Here is a 13,417-nt window from a genome sequence, read left to right as displayed (position 1 = left end):
TTTGTTGGTTTTCATCCAATGAACTTATTTCAGTCAGCAAGATCTTTCTTCTTGAAAGCAAAAAGATTTAATCTTCAAATGCAAGAACTTTTCGTGGTTTTGTTGATTTTCAGCAAATGAACATATTTCAGCGAGCGAGAAGTTTTTTCTTTATTAGCGTCAGATTTTATCTTAAAATACAAGAACTTTTCGTGGTTCTTGTCAATTTTTGTTGGTTTTCATCCAATGAACTTATTTCAGTCAGCAAGATCTTTCTTCTTGAAAGCAAAAAGATTTTATCTTCAAATACAAGAACTTTTCGTGATTTTGTTGATTTTCAGCAAATGAACATATTTCAGCGAGCGAGAAATTTTTTCTTTAATAGCGTCAGATTTTATCTTAAAATACACGAACTTTTCGTGGTTCTTGTCAACTTTTGTTGGCTTTCATCCAATGAACTTATTTCAGTCAGCCAGATCTTTCTTCTTCAAAGCAAAAAGATTTTATCTTCAAATACAAGAACTTTTCGTGGTTTTGTTGATTTTCAGCAAATGAACATATATCAGCGAGCGAGAAGTTTTTTCTTTAAAAGCGTCAGATTTTAGCTTAAAATACAAGAACTTTTCGTGGTTCTTGTCAATTTTTGTTGGTTTTCATCCAATGAACTTATTTCAGTCAGCTCGATCTTTCTTCTTGAAAGCAAAATGATTTTATCTTCAAATACAAGAACTTTTCGTGGTTTTGTTGATTTTCAGCAAATGAACATATTTCAGCGAGCTGGAAGTTTTTTCTTTAATCGCGTCAGATTTTATCTTAAAATACAAGAACTTTTCGTGGTTCTTGTCAATTTTTGTTAGTTTTCATCTTATGAACTTATTTCAGTCAGCTAGATCTTTCTTCTTCAAAGCAAAAAGATTTTATCTTCAAATCCAAGAACTTTTCGTGGTTTTGTTGATTTTCAGCAAATGAACATATTTCAGCGAGGGAGAAGTTTTTTCTTTAATAGCGTCAGATTTTAGCTTAAAATACAAGAACTTTTCGTGGTTCTTGTCAATTTTTGTTGGTTTTCATCCAATGAACTTATTTCAGTCAGCTAGATCTTTCTTCTTTCAAGCAAAAAGATTTTATCTTCAAATACAAGAACTTTTCGTGGTTTTGTTGATTTTCAGCAAATGAACATATTTCAGCGAGGGAGAAGTTTTTTCTTTAATAGCGTCAGATTTTATCTTAAAATACAAGAACTTTTCGTGGTTCTTGTCAATTTTTGTTGGTTTTCATCCCATAAACTTATTTCAGTCAGCTAGATATTTCTTCTTCAAAGCAAAAAGATTTTATCTTCAAATACAAGAACTTTTCGTGCTTTTGTTGATTTTCAGCAAATGAACATCTTTCAGCGAGCGAGAAGTTTTTTCTTTAAAAGCGTCAGATTTTAGCTTAAAATACAAGAACTTTTCGTGGTTCTTGTCAATTTTTGTTGGTTTTCATCCAATGAACTTATTTCAGTCAGCAAGATCTTTCTTCTTCAAAGCAAAAAGATTTTATCTTCAAATGCAAGAACTTTTCTTGGTTTTGTTGATTTTCAGCAAATGAACATATTTCAGCGAGCGAGAAGTTTTTTCTTTATTAGCGTCAGATTTTATCTTAAAATACAAGAACTTTTCGTGGTTCTTGTCAATTTTTGTTGGTTTTCATCCAATGAACATATTTCAGTCAGCTGGATCTTTCTTCTTCAAAGCAAAAAGATTTTATCTTCAAATACAAGAACTTTTCGTGGTTTTGTTGATTTTCAGCAAATGAACATATATCAGCGAGCGAGAAGTTTTTTCTTTAAAAGCGTCAGATTTTAGCTTAAAATACAAGAACTTTTCGTGGTTCTTGTCAATTTTTGTTGGTTTTCATCCAATGAACTTATTTCAGTCAGCTCGATCTTTCTTCTTGAAAGCAAAATGATTTTATCTTCAAATACAAGAACTTTTCGTGGTTTTGTTGATTTTCAGCAAATGAACATATTTCAGCGAGCTGGAAGTTTTTTCTTTAATCGCGTCAGATTTTATCTTAAAATACAAGAACTTTTCGTGGTTCTTGTGAATTTTTGTTAGTTTTCATCTTATGAACTTATTTCAGTCAGCTAGATCTTTCTTCTTCAAAGCAAAAAGATTTTATCTTCAAATACAAGAACTTTTCGTGAGTTTGTTGATTTTCAGCAAATGAACATATTTTAGCGAGCGAGAAGTTTTTTCTTTAATAGCGTCAGATTTTATCTTCAAATACAAGAACTTTTCGTGGTTTTGTTGATTTTCAGCAAATGAACATCTTTCAGCGAGCGAGAAGTTTTTTCTTTAAAAGCGTAAGATTTTATCTTAAAATACAAGAACTTTTCGTGGTTCTTGTCAATTTTTGTTGGTTTTCATCTTATGAACTTATTTCAGTCAGCTCGATCTTTCTTCTTCAAAGCAAAAAGATTTTATCTTCAAATACAAGAACTTTTCGTGGTTTTGTTGATTTTCAGCAAATGAACATATTTCAGCGAGCGAGAAGTTTTTTCTTTAAAAGCGTTAGATTTTATCTTAAAATACAAGAACTTTTCGTGGTTCTTGTCAATTTTTGTTGATTTTCATCAAATGAACTTATTTCAGTCAGCTAGATCTTTCTTCTTCAAAGCAAAAAGATTTTATCTTCAAATACAAGAACTTTTCGTGAGTTTGTTGATTTTCAGCAAATGAACATATTTTAGCGAGCGAGAAGTTTTTTCTTTAATAGCGTCAGATTTTATCTTCAAATACAAGAACTTTTCGTGGTTTTGTTGATTTTCAGCAAATGAACATCTTTCAGCGAGCGAGAAGTTTTTTCTTTAAAAGCGTAAGATTTTATCTTAAAATACAAGAACTTTTCGTGGTTCTTGTCAATTTTTGTTGGTTTTCATCTTATGAACTTATTTCAGTCAGCTCGATCTTTCTTCTTCAAAGCAAAAAGATTTTATCTTCAAATACAAGAACTTTTCGTGGTTTTGTTGATTTTCAGCAAATGAACATATTTCAGCGAGCGAGAAGTTTTTTCTTTAAAAGCGTTAGATTTTATCTTAAAATACAAGAACTTTTCGTGGTTCTTGTCAATTTTTGTTGATTTTCATCAAATGAACTTATTTCAGTCAGCTAGATCTTTCTTCTTCAAAGCAAAAAGATTTTATCTTCAAATACAAGAACTTTTCGTGGTTTTGTTGATTTTCAGCCAATGAACATATTTCAGCGAGCGAGAAGTTTTTTCTTTAAAAGCGTCAGATTTTATCTTAAAATACAAGAACTTTTCGTGGTTCTTGTCAATTTTTGTTGGTTTTCATCCAATGAACTTATTTCAGTCAGCAAGATCTTTCTTCTTGAAAGCAAAAAGATTTAATCTTCAAATGCAAGAACTTTTCGTGGTTTTGTTGATTTTCAGCAAATGAACATATTTCAGCGAGCGAGAAGTTTTTTCTTTATTAGCGTCAAATTTTATCTTAAAATACAAGAACTTTTCGTGGTTCTTGTCAATTTTTGTTGGTTTTCATCCAATGAACTTATTTCAGTCAGCAAGATCTTTCTTCTTGAAAGCAAAAAGATTTTATCTTCAAATACAAGAACTTTTCGTGATTTTGTTGATTTTCAGCAAATGAACATATTTCAGCGAGCGAGAAATTTTTTCTTTAATAGCGTCAGATTTTATCTTAAAATACAAGAACTTTTCGTGGTTCTTGTCAACTTTTGTTGGCTTTCATCCAATGAACTTATTTCAGTCAGCCAGATCTTTCTTCTTCAAAGCAAAAAGATTTTATCTTCAAATACAAGAACTTTTCGTGGTTTTGTTGATTTTCAGCAAATGAACATATATCAGCGAGCGAGAAGTTTTTTCTTTAAAAGCGTCAGATTTTATCTTAAAATACAAGAACTTTTCGTGGTTCTTGTCAATTTTTGTTGGTTTTCATCCAATGAACTTATTTCAGTCAGCTCGATCTTTCTTCTTGAAAGCAAAATGATTTTATCTTCAAATACAAGAACTTTTCGTGGTTTTGTTGATTTTCAGCAAATGAACATATTTCAGCGAGCTGGAAGTTTTTTCTTTAATCGCGTCAGATTTTATCTTAAAATACAAGAACTTTTCGTGGTTCTTGTCAATTTTTGTTAGTTTTCATCTTATGAACTTATTTCAGTCAGCTAGATCTTTCTTCTTCAAAGCAAAAAGATTTTATCTTCAAATCCAAGAACTTTTCGTGGTTTTGTTGATTTTCAGCAAATGAACATATTTCAGCGAGGGAGAAGTTTTTTCTTTAATAGCGTCAGATTTTAGCTTAAAATACAAGAACTTTTCGTGGTTCTTGTCAATTTTTGTTGGTTTTCATCCAATGAACTTATTTCAGTCAGCTAGATCTTTCTTCTTCAAAGCAAAAAGATTTTATCTTCAAATACAAGAACTTTTCGTGCTTTTGTTGATTTTCAGCAAATGAACATCTTTCAGCGAGCGAGAAGTTTTTTCTTTAAAAGCGTCAGATTTTAGCTTAAAATACAAGAACTTTTCGTGGTTCTTGTCAATTTTTGTTGGTTTTCATCTGATGAACTTATTTCAGTCAGCTAGATCTTTCTTCTTCAAAGCAAAAAGATTTTATCTTCAAATACAAGAACTTTTCGTGGTTTTGTTGATTTTCAGCAAATGAACATATTTCAGCGAGCGAGAAGTTTTTTCCTTGAAAGCGTAAGATTTTATCTTAAAATACAAGAACTTTTCGTGGTTCTTGTCAATTTTTGTTGGTTTTCATCCAATGAACTTATTTCAGTCAGCCAGATCTTTCTTCTTCAAAGCAAAAAGATTTTATCTTCAAATACAAGAACTTTTCGTGGTTTTGTTGATTTTCAGCAAATGAACATATTTCAGCGAGCGAGAAGTTTTTTCTTTAATAGCGTCAGATTTTATCTTAAAATACAAGAACTTTTCGTGGTTCTTGTCAATTTTTGTTGGTGTTCATCTTATGAACTTATTTCAGTCAGCTAGATCTTCCTTCTTCAAAGCAAAATGATTTTATCTTCAAATACAAGAACTTTTCGTGGTTTTGTTGATTTTCAGCAAATGAACATATTTCAGCGAGCGAGAAGTTTTTTCCTGAAAAGCGTAAGATTTTATCTTAAAATACAAGAACTTTTCGTGGTTCTTGTCAATTTTTGTTGGTTTTCACCTTATGAACTTATTTCAGTCAGCTCGATCTTTCTTCTTCAAAGCAAATAGATTTTATCTTCAAAGACAAGAACTTTTTGTGGTTTTGTTGATTTTCAGCAAATGAACATATTTCAGCGAGCGAGAAGTTTTTTCTTTAAAAGCGTCAGATTTTAGCTTAAAATACAAGAACTTTTCGTGGTTCTTGTCAATTTTTGTTGGTTTTCATCCAATGAACTTATTTCAGTCAGCAAGATCTTTCTTCTTGAAAGCAAAAAGATTTTATCTTCAAATGCAAGAACTTTTCGTGGTTTTGTTGATTTTCAGCAAATGAACATATTTCAGCGAGCGAGAAGTTTTTTCTTTATTAGCGTCAGATTTTATCTTAAAATACAAGAACTTTTCGTGGTTCTTGTCAATTTTTGTTGGTTTTCATCTTATGAACTTATTTCAGTCAGCTAGATCTTTCTTCTTCAAAGCAAAAAGATTTTATCTTCAAATACAAGAACTTTTCGTGGTTTTGTTGATTTTCAGCAAATGTACATATTTCAGCGAGCGAGAAGTTTTTTCTTTAAAAGCGTAAGATTTTATCTTAAAATACAAGAACTTTTCGTGGTTCTTGTCAATTTTTGTTGGTTTTCATCTTATGAACTTATTTCAGTCAGCTCGATCTTTCTTCTTCAAAGCAAAAAGATTTAACTTCAAATACAAAAACTTTTCGTGGTTTTGTTGATTTTCAGCAAATGAACATATTTCAGCGAGGGAGAAGTTTTTTCTTTAATAGCGTCAGATTTTATCTTAAAATACAAGAACTTTTTGTGGTTCTTGTCAATTTTTGTTGGTTTTCATCCAATGAACTTATTTCAGTCAGCCAGATCTTTCTTCTTCAAAGCAAAAAGGTTTTATCTTCAAATACAAGAATTTTTCGTGGTTTTGTTGATTTTCAGCAAATGAACATATTTCAGCGAGCGAGAAGTTTTTTCTTTAATCGCGTCAGATTTTATCTTAAAATACAAGAACTTTTCGTGGTTCTTGTCAATTTTTGTTAGTTTTCATCTGATGAACTTATTTCAGTCAGCTAGATCTTTCTTCTTCAAAGCAAAAAGATTTTATCTTCAAATACAAGAACTTTTCGTGGTTTTGTTGATTTTCAGCAAATGAACATATTTCAGCGAGGGAGAAGTTTTTTCTTTAATAGCGTCAGATTTTATCTTAAAATACAAGAACTTTTCGTGGTTCTTGTCAATTTTTGTTGGTTTTCATCCCATAAACTTATTTCAGTCAGCTAGATCTTTCTTCTTCAAAGCAAAAAGATTTTATCTTCAAATACAAGAACTTTTCGTTCTTTTGTTGATTTTCAGCAAATGAACATCTTTCAGCGAGCGAGAAGTTTTTTCTTTAAAAGCGTCAGATTTTAGCTTAAAATACAAGAACTTTTCGTGGTTCTTGTCAATTTTTGTTGGTTTTCATCCAATGAACTTATTTCAGTCAGCAAGATCTTTCTTCTTCAAAGCAAAAAGATTTTATCTTCAAATGCAAGAACTTTTCTTGGTTTTGTTGATTTTCAGCAAATGAACATATTTCAGCGAGCGAGAAGTTTTTTCTTTATTAGCGTCAGATTTTATCTTAAAATACAAGAACTTTTCGTGGTTCTTGTCAATTTTTGTTGGTTTTCATCCAATGAACTTATTTCAGTCAGCTGGATCTTTCTTCTTGAAAGCAAAAAGATTTTATCTTCAAATACAAGAACTTTTCGTTCTTTTGTTGATTTTCAGCAAATGAACATCTTTCAGCGAGCGAGAAGTTTTTTCTTTAAAAGCGTCAGATTTTAGCTTAAAATACAAGAACTTTTCGTGGTTCTTGTCAATTTTTGTTGGTTTTCATCCAATGAACTTATTTCAGTCAGCAAGATCTTTCTTCTTCAAAGCAAAAAGATTTTATCTTCAAATGCAAGAACTTTTCTTGGTTTTGTTGATTTTCAGCAAATGAACATATTTCAGCGAGCGAGAAGTTTTTTCTTTATTAGCGTCAGATTTTATCTTAAAATACAAGAACTTTTCGTGGTTCTTGTCAATTTTTGTTGGTTTTCATCCAATGAACTTATTTCATTCAGCTAGATCTTTCTTCTTCAAAGCAAAAAGATTTTATCTTCAAATACAAGAACTTTTCGTGATTTTGTTGATTTTCAGCAAATGAACATATTTCAGCGAGTGAGAAGTTTTTTCTTTAATAGCGTCAGATTTTAGCTTAAAAGACAAGAACTTTTCGTGGTTCTTGTCAATTTTTGTTGGTTTTCATCTTATGAACTTATTTCAGTCAGCAAGATCTTTCTTCTTGAAAGCAAAAAGATTTTATCTTCAAATACAAGAACTTTTCGTGGTTTTGTTGATTTTCAGGAAATGAACACATTTCAGCGAGCGAGAAGTTTTTTCTTTATTAGCGTCAGATTTTATCTTAAAATACAAGAACTTTTCGTGGTTCTTGTCAATTTTGGTTGATTTTCATCAAATGAACTTATTTCAGTCAGCTAGATCTTTCTTCTTCAAAGCAAAAAGATTTTATCTTCAAATACAAGAACTTTTCGTGGTTTTGTTGATTTTCAGCAAATGAACATATTTCAGCGAGCGAGAAGTTTTTTCTTTAAAAGCGTCAGATTTTAGCTTAAAATACAAGAACTTTTCGTGGTTCTTGTCAATTTTTGTTGGTTTTCATCCAATGAACTTATTTCAGTCAGCTCGATCTTTCTTCTTGAAAGCAAAATGATTTTATCTTCAAATACAAGAACTTTTCGTGGTTTTGTTGATTTTCAGCAAATGAACATGTTTCAGCGAGCTGGAAGTTTTTTCTTTCATAGCGTCAGATTTTATCTTAAAATACAAAAACTTTTCGTGGTTCTTGTCAATTTTTGTTGATTTTCATCAAATGAACTTATTTCAGTCAGCTCGATCTTTCTTCTTGAAAGCAAAAAGATTTTATCTTCAAATACAAGAACTTTTCGTGGTTTTGTTGATTTTCAGCAAATGAACATATTTCAGCGAGGGAGAAGTTTTTTCTTTAAAAGCGTCAGATTTTATCTTAAAATACAAGAACTTTTCGTGGTTCTTGTCAATTTTTGTTGGTTTTCATCCAATGAACTTATTTCAGTCAGCTAGATCTTTCTTCTTGAAAGCAAAAAGATTTTATCTTCAAATACAAGAACTTTTCGTGGTTTTGTTGATTTTCAGCAAATGAACATATTTCAGAGATCTAGAAGATTTTTCTTTAATAGCGTAAGATTTTATCTTAAAATACAAGAACTTTTCGTGGTTCTTGTCAATTTTTGTTGGTTTTCTTCCAATGAACTTATTTCATTCAGCTAGATCTTTCTTCTTCAAAGCAAAAAGATTCTATCTTCAAATACAAGAACTTTTCGTGAGTTTGTTGATTTTCAGCAAATGAACATATTTCAGCGAGGGAGAAGTTTTTTCTTTAATAGCGTCAGATTTTATCTTAAAATACAAGAACTTTTCGTGGTTCTTGTCAATTTTTGTTGGTTTTCATCTTATGAACTTATTTCAGTCAGCTAGATCTTTCTTCTTCAAAGCAAAAAGATTTTATCTTCAAATACAAGAACTTTTCGTGGTTTTGTTGATTTTCAGCAAATGAACATATTTCAGCGAGCGAGAAGTTTTTTCTTTAAAAGCGTCAGATTTTATCTTAAAATACAAGAACTTTTCGTGGTTCTTGTCAATTTTTGTTGGTTTTCATCTGATGAACTTATTTCAGTCAGCTAGATCTTTCTTCTTCAAAGCAAAAAGATTTTATCTTCAAATACTAGAACTTTTCGTGGTTTTGTTGATTTTCAGCAAATGAACATATTTCAGCGAGCGAGAAGTTTTTTCCTTGAAAGCGTAAGATTTTATCTTAAAATACAAGAACTTTTCGTGGTTCTTGTCAATTTTTGTTGGTTTTCATCCAATGAACTTATTTCAGTCAGCCAGATCTTTCTTCTTCAAAGCAAAAAGATTTTATCTTCAAATACAAGAACTTTTCGTGGTTTTGTTGATTTTCAGCAAATGAACATATTTCAGCGAGCGAGAAGTTTTTTCTTTAATAGCGTCAGATTTTATCTTAAAATACAAGAACTTTTCGTGGTTCTTGTCAATTTTTGTTGGTGTTCATCTTATGAACTTATTTCAGTCAGCTAGATCTTCCTTCTTCAAAGCAAAATGATTTTATCTTCAAATACAAGAACTTTTCGTGGTTTTGTTGATTTTCAGCAAATGAACATATTTCAGCGAGCGAGAAGTTTTTTCCTGAAAAGCGTAAGATTTTATCTTAAAATACAAGAACTTTTCGTGGTTCTTGTCAATTTTTGTTGGTTTTCACCTTATGAACTTATTTCAGTCAGCTCGATCTTTCTTCTTCAAAGCAAATAGATTTTATCTTCAAAGACAAGAACTTTTTGTGGTTTTGTTGATTTTCAGCAAATGAACATATTTCAGCGAGCGAGAAGTTTCTTCTTTAAAAGCGTCAGATTTTAGCTTAAAATACAAGAACTTTTCGTGGTTCTTGTCAATTTTTGTTGGTTTTCATCCAATGAACTTATTTCAGTCAGCAAGATCTTTCTTCTTGAAAGCTAAAAGATTTTATCTTCAAATGCAAGAACTTTTCGTGGTTTTGTTGATTTTCAGCAAATGAACATATTTCAGCGAGCGAGAAGTTTTTTCTTTAAAAGCGTAAGATTTTATCTTAAAATACAAGAACTTTTCGTGGTTCTTGTCAATTTTTGTTGGTTTTCATCTTATCAACTTATTTCAGTCAGCTCGATCTTTCTTCTTCAAAGCAAAAAGATTTAACTTCAAATACAAAAACTTTTCGTGGTTTTGTTGATTTTCAGCAAATGAACATATTTCAGCGAGGGAGAAGTTTTTTCTTTAATAGCGTCAGATTTTATCTTAAAATACAAGAACTTTTTGTGGTTCTTGTCAATTTTTGTTGGTTTTCATCCAATGAACTTATTTCAGTCAGCCAGATCTTTCTTCTTCAAAGCAAAAAGGTTTTATCTTCAAATACAAGAATTTTTCGTGGTTTTGTTGATTTTCAGCAAATGAACATATTTCAGCGAGGGAGAAGTTTTTTCTTTCATAGCGTCAGATTTTATCTTAAAATACAAGAACTTTTCGTGGTTCTTGTCAATTTTTGTTGGTTTTCATCCCATAAACTTATTTCAGTCAGCTAGATCTTTCTTCTTCAAAGCAAAAAGATTTTTTCTTCAAATACAAGAACTTTTCGTTCTTTTGTTGATTTTCAGCAAATGAACATCTTTCAGCGAGCGAGAAGTTTTTTCTTTAAAAGCGTCAGATTTTAGCTTAAAATACAAGAACTTTTCGTGGTTCTTGTCAATTTTTGTTGGTTTTCATCCAATGAACTTATTTCAGTCAGCAAGATCTTTCTTCTTCAAAGCAAAAAGATTTTATCTTCAAATGCAAGAACTTTTCTTGGTTTTGTTGATTTTCAGCAAATGAACATATTTCAGCGAGCGAGAAGTTTTTTCTTTATTAGCGTCAGATTTTATCTTAAAATACAAGAACTTTTCGTGGTTCTTGTCAATTTTTGTTGGTTTTCATCTGATGAACTTATTTCAGTCAGCTAGATCTTTCTTCTTCAAAGCAAAAAGATTCTATCTTCAAATACAAGAACTTTTCGTGAGTTTGTTGATTTTCAGCAAATGAACATATTTCAGCGAGGGAGAAGTTTTTTCTTTAATAGCGTCAGATTTTATCTTAAAATACAAGAACTTTTCGTGGTTCTTGTCAATTTTTGTTGGTTTTCATCTTATGAACTTATTTCAGTCAGCTAGATCTTTCTTCTTCAAAGCAAAAAGATTTTATCTTCAAATACAAGAACTTTTCGTGGTTTTGTTGATTTTCAGCAAATGAACATATTTCAGCGAGCGAGAAGTTTTTTCTTTAAAAGCGTCAGATTTTATCTTAAAATACAAGAACTTTTCGTGGTTCTTGTCAATTTTTGTTGGTTTTCATCTGATGAACTTATTTCAGTCAGCTAGATCTTTCTTCTTCAAAGCAAAAAGATTTTATCTTCAAATACTAGAACTTTTCGTGGTTTTGTTGATTTTCAGCAAATGAACATATTTCAGCGAGCGAGAAGTTTTTTCCTTGAAAGCGTAAGATTTTATCTTAAAATACAAGAACTTTTCGTGGTTCTTGTCAATTTTTGTTGGTTTTCATCCAATGAACTTATTTCAGTCAGCCAGATCTTTCTTCTTCAAAGCAAAAAGATTTTATCTTCAAATACAAGAACTTTTCGTGGTTTTGTTGATTTTCAGCAAATGAACATATTTCAGCGAGCGAGAAGTTTTTTCTTTAATAGCGTCAGATTTTATCTTAAAATACAAGAACTTTTCGTGGTTCTTGTCAATTTTTGTTGGTGTTCATCTTATGAACTTATTTCAGTCAGCTAGATCTTCCTTCTTCAAAGCAAAATGATTTTATCTTCAAACACAAGAACTTTTCGTGGTTTTGTTGATTTTCAGCAAATGAACATATTTCAGCGAGCGAGAAGTTTTTTCCTGAAAAGCGTCAGATTTTATCTTAAAATACAAGAACTTTTCGTGGTTCTTGTCAATTTTTGTTGGTTTTCACCTTATGAACTTATTTCAGTCAGCTCGATCTTTCTTCTTCAAAGCAAATAGATTTTATCTTCAAAGACAAGAACTTTTTGTGGTTTTGTTGATTTTCAGCAAATGAACATATTTCAGCGAGCGAGAAGTTTCTTCTTTAAAAGCGTCAGATTTTAGCTTAAAATACAAGAACTTTTCGTGGTTCTTGTCAATTTTTGTTGGTTTTCATCCAATGAACTTATTTCAGTCAGCAAGATCTTTCTTCTTGAAAGCTAAAAGATTTTATCTTCAAATGCAAGAACTTTTCGTGGTTTTGTTGATTTTCAGCAAATGAACATATTTCAGCGAGCGAGAAGTTTTTTCTTTAAAAGCGTAAGATTTTATCTTAAAATACAAGAACTTTTCGTGGTTCTTGTCAATTTTTGTTGGTTTTCATCTTATGAACTTATTTCAGTCAGCTCGATCTTTCTTCTTCAAAGCAAAAAGATTTAACTTCAAATACAAAAACTTTTCGTGGTTTTGTTGATTTTCAGCAAATGAACATATTTCAGCGAGGGAGAAGTTTTTTCTTTAATAGCGTCAGATTTTATCTTAAAATACAAGAACTTTTTGTGGTTCTTGTCAATTTTTGTTGGTTTTCATCCAATGAACTTATTTCAGTCAGCCAGATCTTTCTTCTTCAAAGCAAAAAGGTTTTATCTTCAAATACAAGAATTTTTCGTGGTTTTGTTGATTTTCAGCAAATGAACATATTTCAGCGAGCGAGAAGTTTTTTCTTTAATCGCGTCAGATTTTATCTTAAAATACAAGAACTTTTCGTGGTTCTTGTCAATTTTTGTTAGTTTTCATCTGATGAACTTATTTCAGTCAGCTAGATCTTTCTTCTTCAAAGCAAAAAGATTTTATCTTCAAATACAAGAACTTTTCGTGGTTTTGTTGATTTTCAGCAAATGAACATATTTCAGCGAGGGAGAAGTTTTTTCTTTAATAGCGTCAGATTTTATCTTAAAATACAAGAACTTTTCGTGGTTCTTGTCAATTTTTGTTGGTTTTCATCCCATAAACTTATTTCAGTCAGCTAGATCTTTCTTCTTCAAAGCAAAAAGATTTTTTCTTCAAATACAAGAACTTTTCGTTCTTTTGTTGATTTTCAGCAAATGAACATCTTTCAGCGAGCGAGAAGTTTTTTCTTTAAAAGCGTCAGATTTTAGCTTAAAATACAAGAACTTTTCGTGGTTCTTGTCAATTTTTGTTGGTTTTCATCCAATGAACTTATTTCAGTCAGCAAGATCTTTCTTCTTCAAAGCAAAAAGATTTTATCTTCAAATGCAAGAACTTTTCTTGGTTTTGTTGATTTTCAGCAAATGAACATATTTCAGCGAGCGAGAAGTTTTTTCTTTATTAGCGTCAGATTTTATCTTAAAATACAAGAACTTTTCGTGGTTCTTGTCAATTTTTGTTGGTTTTCATCCAATGAACTTATTTCAGTCAGCTGGATCTTTCTTCTTGAAAGCAAAAAGATTTTATCTTCAAATACAAGAACTTTTCGTTCTTTTGTTGATTTTCAGCAAATGAACATCTTTCAGCGAGCGAGAAGTTTTTTCTTTAAAAGCGTCAGATTTTAGCTTAAAATACAAG

This window comes from Heptranchias perlo, chromosome 13 (assembly GCF_035084215.1).
Source record: "Heptranchias perlo isolate sHepPer1 chromosome 13, sHepPer1.hap1, whole genome shotgun sequence".
Classification (NCBI taxonomy): Eukaryota; Metazoa; Chordata; class Chondrichthyes; order Hexanchiformes; family Hexanchidae; genus Heptranchias; species Heptranchias perlo.
The sequence above is the reverse complement of the archived record's forward strand: the minus strand, read 5'-3'. Positions refer to the sequence as shown.